This window comes from Argopecten irradians, chromosome 13, assembly GCF_041381155.1.
Source record: "Argopecten irradians isolate NY chromosome 13, Ai_NY, whole genome shotgun sequence".
Taxonomy (NCBI): Eukaryota; Metazoa; Mollusca; class Bivalvia; order Pectinida; family Pectinidae; genus Argopecten; species Argopecten irradians.
In genome coordinates, this window is record NC_091146.1 from 18,506,683 (window position 1) to 18,514,772 (window position 8,090).

An 8,090-nucleotide genomic window follows, 5' to 3' on the forward strand; every position below is an offset into this window, starting at 1 on the left:
TTGGATATGAATGCATATAAGATAGTTCAGATCCATAAAAACGCCAACATGCAAATGTACACCATTGAGATAGTGGAGAATATAAATGCTGGATAAAATATGCATTTGAAAGAACCACAGGGTCAACTAAGCATTGCTGTAAACTTGCTTATTGCTTATTTTAGCACAATCAAATTTCATGATAAAGTTAATTTTTAACACGTTAGCTAAGTGTGCATTCGAATTAATTGTTTACTATAATCATAACTGGCGCATAAAGCACTAAACGTATTCCACACCCATACTGTAATGCAACTATATGTATCTACAGCAAGTGACAGATGTTTTAGCAAAAATAAAGATTCAATGCATACAAATTGAAAAAATGTCAATACTCAAGTTTAGCAATCGCATAAGGGAGACAACTTCATATTACCTAAGATTTGTCTGCAATAACAATTGTCAGAGTTATCCCCCATGCATCTCTCTGTGAAGCGTAACTTAAGACACAATATACGTAAGTTTTAAGTTTTGTTTGAAACACAAACATTTTTATAAAAAATTTACCACGTGTTCTCTGCATTAAATGTTGACTAAAGCCCGGTAATGCATTTCTGAGACCAACTGTGAAGCTTCGGAAAAATACTGTTTCAAGGTGGCAGGCATGTTTACAAAGCGGTTATCGACGGTTCGATATCATAGGTTTATCTGCACGGAATGATGTCATAATACACGTCTTTCATCTTTGTTCTAGGTCATTAGTACAATGTTCGATCATTGTAAATGTCTGTGATTCCAAGAAAGAATGAAAAGTTACGTATATTGGACCTTTAAAGGGATAGTATTGTAAGGTAGATCAACGTTTGTGTATTACCAATTATGAAAACAGCATCTATTATTAGTTATAATAGAAAATAGAACCCTTATTGGACGGACCGCCGGATCCATACATCTCCATATCATAGTTTGGAACGAAAATCCTTCTACCTTGCGGATTACCATATTTATTGTCTCTAATGAATAGACTGGTCCTGTCAATAGATCGTTTGGAATGTTCTGGAAAACCATGGTTACATGCTATCGTAATTCAGTGAACCACATGATGCATTAATACATCCTACTCCTCGATATTCTAGGGGTAACTATCACTGTTGTTAGATTCCAGGAGTGGGTATAACAACCAGTTATGGTAGTGTTATAGTATTGTATTGGAATGAGTGATGAAACGATCTAGTTGTGGGCAAAGGGGAAATAACTCTAAATCACATTTGGAACTTTGGAACTCTTTTGTTGTAAAAGATAGAAAATTAAGAAGAATAAAAGGAATCCAAAATGAACGGACGTGTTTTATTCCCCAAACATATGAAGCAACACACAACATGGTGGAGAATCCGAATTTAATAGATGTTACTTGCAGTACTCCTAACAGTATGTTTACTTCAGGCTGTGACCCCATTTCGCACCTCGACACACCAATTCGATGGAGTGACCATGCTGACGGGATCACGGAGAACAACGTTAACCGCTATCACGCCATGGCGCGAAACGGAATGAACGGTGCTGTGACAAATACTGAAATGCCATGCCCTGATGACCATCCAAATATGAATATGCTACCTCGTCCATATTTCTCACAGACTCCCGACGGGAACCCGGGGTACAGTTTACCACAGACAGATTTCCCTCAACCAGACGGTAATTATAATGTTCACGTTCCCGCCCATAATTCATCACGTGGCCATGGAGTCGGTCCGACATTTATCATTCGAGACGTCGTCCCTGATAAACATTTAAAATTTTCCGGATTCATGAATGAAGATGGAGAGAAGTTTTTGCGTGAGTTTCACAGTTATCTCACACTCTCTGGCCTAGTTGATAACCATGAACAAATTATAGCGTGTTTTCATTTGAGGCTACAAGGCCCTGCCTTGGTCTGGTTTGACACGCTCACTAGTAATCGGAGACTGTCATGGCCCCAGATTGAGGCCAGCTTTCGCCAAGAGTACTGTGGAGACAATCCAGCCCTCATTGCTGAGGAGGCCAATTGGCATCATTTGAAACTTCATGCCACAGAAGCAATTGAGGAGTATCATGCAGTAAAATGAACGGACGTGTTTTATTCCCCAAACATATGAAGCAACACACAACAGTAGGAAAATTTAAAAAAAAACACTTTTGTATATATACATGCATGTATCAGTGAAAAAGAATAGTTATGAGGAAATATGACCTCGCCACCATCTTCTTGCCTCCAGTGTGAGAACGGATCTTCTGGATGTTAACTCTAGCTTGAACTAACCGATCTCCAGCGTATATGTAACCAAACCTCATGCTCGCACACCAACATGCATAGGTCTATTTCACTGCAAGGTGAAAAGTCGAAGCAAAATGTCTTGCAGTGATGGGAAATAGATCTTTCAAATATCCATGGACCCAGCATGCTATCACATCCAGGAGGAAAAGGCATCATTCAAAGCAAGTCTGAGAGATTGCATCCGCGATTGGTCGTCAATGAGTAACTGATGTCGTGGTAGCGTCTTTTGTATAGACATTGGACGTTCATCGCCGCGCGGCCAAAGATGTGAACAAGGCATATATAAAAAGACGGTAGCACATGAGAATAATTTGTACTTAGTTGTTACAGGATAGAAGTTCTCTGCTGCAGAGCTCATTTTGATGACAAAGACAGATATGGTAGCATGGAAAGGTAACAACATGGTCTACAAAACAAATCACCACAGACAAAACGATATGGCTGAATGAAACCTCTTTACAAATAACAGACAAAACTATATGGCTGAATGAAACCTCTTTACAAATAACAGACAAAACGATATGGCTGAATGAAACCTCTTTACAAATAACAGACAGAACGATATGGCTGAATGAAACCTCTTTACAAATAACTTTAACGTAAGAAGCTTTAACCAGCAACATTCTAATGTCGCATACCAAGTATTTAGGCATGATATATAATCAAAAACGCGGATAGGACATGACTAAAATGAAAATCTACACAAGGCATTGTGGAGGTAAAAAAGGAAATAAGAACACAGCAATGTCAGGAAGGGATGACTTTGAATTCATTGGTACTTTCCATCAATTAAAACGTTTCATAACACTTTTATAACTTCCTTTCACTGCAGTTAAATCATTCAACAACGGAGACACATTTAAACGGTTCTGATTTAAAGGCCCACTACCTTTCCGGAGGAAAACATAAAGGCTTCTTAAAAACATTAATGACATTAAAAATATATACCAATGGCCTAAGATGAGGTTACAACACCAAACATAAGCAAGATTTCCTGCGTAATGTTTGATAACAGTGGAGAGTTATTTCGCTGTTTTGCCGTCTGGCGCAGTGATAGTCAACTACCGCGCGGTATTTAGGACGACGGCGGGAACATAAGACGACCCGCGTTATGAAAATTAACATTTTATTTATTTTAATCAAATTGTTCAGAATGTGATGACACGTGTAGTATTAACGGTAAGTTAATAACTTTAGAGACTATACAAAAATATCGATCTCGTTTTACTTTCCCATTTTAAAAATTAAAAGCCGTTTCGGAAAGGTAGTGGGCCTTTTAAATGCCGGAAGAGTTCATTATGAATTTTCAGGGGTACATATACAGGAAAAATAAATTCAGAGAATCAGGAGTGGCAGTGGAAATAGGATGGATGTGGTCGACAGGTGTTCATTAGGAACAGTCGCCAGTGCTGCAACTAGGAGTTGTTAAGTTACTAGACATGTCTAGTACTGATAAAATAGAACTAAAAACAATGTGCAAGCTTTCACAGAAAGAACGAAGGGAATAATACCAACGGGAACAAAACTCACTGCATGCACTGTCAGACTAAGTGATCTAAAATGGACAAGATTGTGGTATGTTATGGTGGATATGCATCCGGAACACCTCGGGGAATAGATATTACATGTGTATTCTCACGATAATACCCGATGAGTTCAGGATGGTTGGATATGAATACTACAAACTGATTTTTCCTGAGACCACTGAGACAACACTGCGAACGAACACAGTGTTTGGTATTTCACAAAAAGAAGAAACTGGTCATGGTGGAAATTACTAGCTGGCCATGGGTAATAAAGGACAGCACACGATCAAGAGAAAACTGACTAAGATAGAGAATTCGAAGTTTGTAAGAAGATAACGAGAAAAGAAGAAACTTCCGTGCTGAAGGAGGTTATGAGTGTTAAAATAATTGTTTTTTTTCCGAGTATGCAAGATTTATTTGCAGTCACGGTTTTCTTCGAACTTATTTAAAAGTAGCGGGATTGTAAATTGATATTATCATAATTGTAAACGTCGAGGAATGAGAGAAAATATTCTTTCATACCTACACGTGTAATACTGGCTGGTCTAGGGCAATATACTCATGTCGCCTGAGGCTGTATTGCATGGCTACCCATGCAATAAAGCCTCGTGACGTCAACAAAATCTCTATTTCCTCGGTAAAATTTTTACATTTTTTCAGAAAATTGACTGGTTTTACTATAAAAGATGCAAGCAACGGAATTTGTGTTGAAAATATCACGTAATTTTTCATGTATGGAAATTGACTTCCAGTCGTGGATTTTTTCGAATTTATTTCAAAATGGCGGGATGTTATAGTTGTAAAATTGCAATAAAACGTCGAGGTATGAAAGAAAAATACTCTTTCATAAGTGGATATGAAGGATAGGGATATTCTACCCTCGGGATCACAAAATGTTGCAAAACCCTCGGCAAGCCTCGGGTTTTACTACATTTTGTGACCCTCGGGTAGAATATCCTTATCCTTCATATCCACATGTGAAAGAGTCTTATACTCTTTCATATGTAGGTATGAAGGACAGGTGTATTTTACCCTCGGGGCAACAAAACGTTATAAAACCCTCGGCAAACCTCGGAGTATCTCGGCAAACCTCGGGGTATTACAACAAGTTGTGACCTTCGGGTAGAATATCTCTATCCTCATAGAATATCGTGGTAAAATGAACACCATCATAAAGTGGCTTCTTCAGAAGTCTTTTCATCTAAACATAAATAAAGCATGAAAAGTGAACTATAACAGTGCATAAAATCTGTGTTGTTGTAAACTCGTTTAAAGCACCACACATGTTTATCTACATCTTTGAATGATCTTCACCACAGCCCACTTTCATTGAGTGGGGGCCGTGTTGGCCGAGTCTCGACATATTACCACAAGCCCTCCACCTCCGGGTCGCGAGTCCGAATCTCGTGTGGGTCAGTTACCAGGTACTGACTGCTGGTCGGTGGGGTTTTTTTTTCTCCGGATACTCCGGTTTTCCTCCACCAACAAACTTGGCACGTCCATACATGACCATGGCTGTTAATTGGACGTTAATCTTATAAAACCCAAACAATTGATTTTCAATTGATGACTTAAGAAAATATAGCATGTCAAAAATTTCGCCCATTTATATGACACATTTAAACTTTTTTATGAGTCACTAGTTAAACCACTACCTTTCCGAAACGTCCTTTATCATTTCTTTTTAATTCGAATGTAAAGCGCGATTGATAATTTTGCCGCAAAAATTATTAGCTTATCATTTATAATACACCTTCTATGGAATCAATCTGATTAAAATCAGCTGTTTGATACTCCGCTAACTACGTGCTCCGCTACAAACATCTGACAGTAGCCCATCGAGGTCACCGTCCCGCGCGACCATCGAAATTAAGAATATCATTAAAACATCGACCAATCAGAATTCGTTTGTAGCGGAGCACGTAGTTAGCGGAGTATCAAACAGCTGATTTTAATCAGATTGGTATGCAATATAATTCTATGAAATCGGATCTTATATTAGTTTTCACATATCTGGCCGTCTTAAATGTTTCCCGCCGTCGTCCTAATTACCACGCGTCACATGTACAGCTGACTATCACTGCGCCAGACGGTAATTATATAAATCAGTGAAATGATTACATGTAGGGAATCTGGTATTTGATTGGAGTTGTAACCCCATTTTAGGCCATGATCATATACTTTCCCATGTTATTCTAGATTTCAAGAAACTTTTATCTTTTGTTTCGGAAAGGCAGTGGACCTTTAAATGGATTTATATTCTTATTGGTCCAAGGATGTTGTATATTGACCCATATGTAGGTAGAAATTTCTTTGGAACCTATGTAGGTACAAATACCCAGGGAGCAAAACTTAAAGGTTTCTTAAAACATTAAAAACATAAAAAAAATACATATCGATGGCCTTAGATGAGGTAGCAACACTAAACATATGCAAGATTTCCTGCGTAATATATGATAAATCTGGAGATTCATTTCGCTTTTTTGCATAGTAGTCAACTACCGCACACAGGGGGCTGTAATACGCCGATTCCGGGATACAAGGAACTCTTCTGGGTAGGAGGTAGAAAACGTTGATTTGGTCATGTGACCGCGAAAAAATTTATAGACTGGTTCCCGCCTCAGTTACCTCCCTTGCGTACGCTTCACTGAGGACCGGTAGCGAGTAGCCATCTTGAGTGAGAATTCCAACTCCAGAGTAGTGCGCATCATTGTTGCGCATGATATGTCATCATGGAGACGGCTACTTCCGTTAAGAGAAAATAACGTCATTAACGTCGTTTAAACACTTTAATCTCTGTTAGCACGAAATAGATTGTAAAACTTAAGACCTTATTTACTTTTGTTTATATATCGTTCAAATAAATTATTTATTCTTTACGTGAAGATCCGTCGCTTCGTGCGTAAAGGGGTTTCCCACGTCTAAAAAAAGTGATGCCTGTGAACCGGATATGTAGATTGACCAATCAGAAAAATCATCATGGTTACCCGCTACCGGTCCCTAGTGAGCGGAGCGCAGCCTGGCGGGAGAGTAGAGAACTAAGGGAAGGGAACCAGTCTAAAAAATTTAGGGCACATTTTTCTGTCATGGCGGTGACACTTATAGGCAGAGAATACCAATGTCCTGGCAAAGGTCATAGTCGGTAATACTTGCTCGATAACGGAACTAAGATAAACTGTTATGTTTTGTGTTTCTTATTTGTTATCAATTTTTGGGAAAATACACCAAGGTAAGTTATGAAATATTTGTGAGTGAGACGTCAGATACCGCTGATTTCCAACTGCTAGGCGACAGCTCCATTTGACAGGGATGAAAATGTTCAGCCGATTGGCTGATTTCACCCATTTTGACTTTCAGAAAATAGGTTCCTGGTATATGGAATTCCATATAATTTTACCCCGAAACATAAATTTCAGCCTTTTTCAGATTTTTCCATTTTCATCTCTGATTGATGCCGTAATTTACATGTCATTTCGTATAAAGTATCTAAATTCAATTATCGTGCATATTTAGATTAAATTTAATACAATATGTTCTGATAATTAATGTTAAATGTTCTATCATGATATGTAATTTTCCACCCGTGTTCAATCATTACATATGACGCCATTTTGTTTCAAATGTGCTCTAAATTAAGTCACGTGGTGATGAAAGTCACATGACTAAACTGACTGAATGTTGTATCCCGGAATCGGCGTAATAATGGGTTTAGTCAGAGATATTCCGATACGTTTTAATATTCAAATTTTCCGCGAAAAAAACCCGTATCGGAATATCTCTGACTAAACCGATTGAATTACATTGCAGGGGAATTCACTCTAATCGCTCTCCACTAGGACGTTGCTTTCGATGTCGGTAATTTTGGATTAAACTATTGCGTTTGACTAAATAGACATCGTTCATACGCTTTTACATGGTATGTGTGTGATTATGGATTATCGGATGACTGATGCGTGACTATGACTCTAGGAAAAAAGGTATACTATTGTGAAAAAAATAACTTTAATCGAGGCGGGGGTAAAAATTCCAATATGGCGACTGTCGTCCCTTTCTGAAAAAAAAATCACATGACTGTCACATATATTCATCAGTCCATCCACCAAATACCACAAAAGTATGACACCATCCATTTTCATTGAGTTAGCCCCCCTGTGCTACCGCGCGGTATTTAGAACGACGGCGGGAAACATAAAACTACCTGCGTTATGAAAAATAACGTTACGTTTTATGTTATTTTAATATTTTTTCCCGATGATGATGACGAGTGTAGT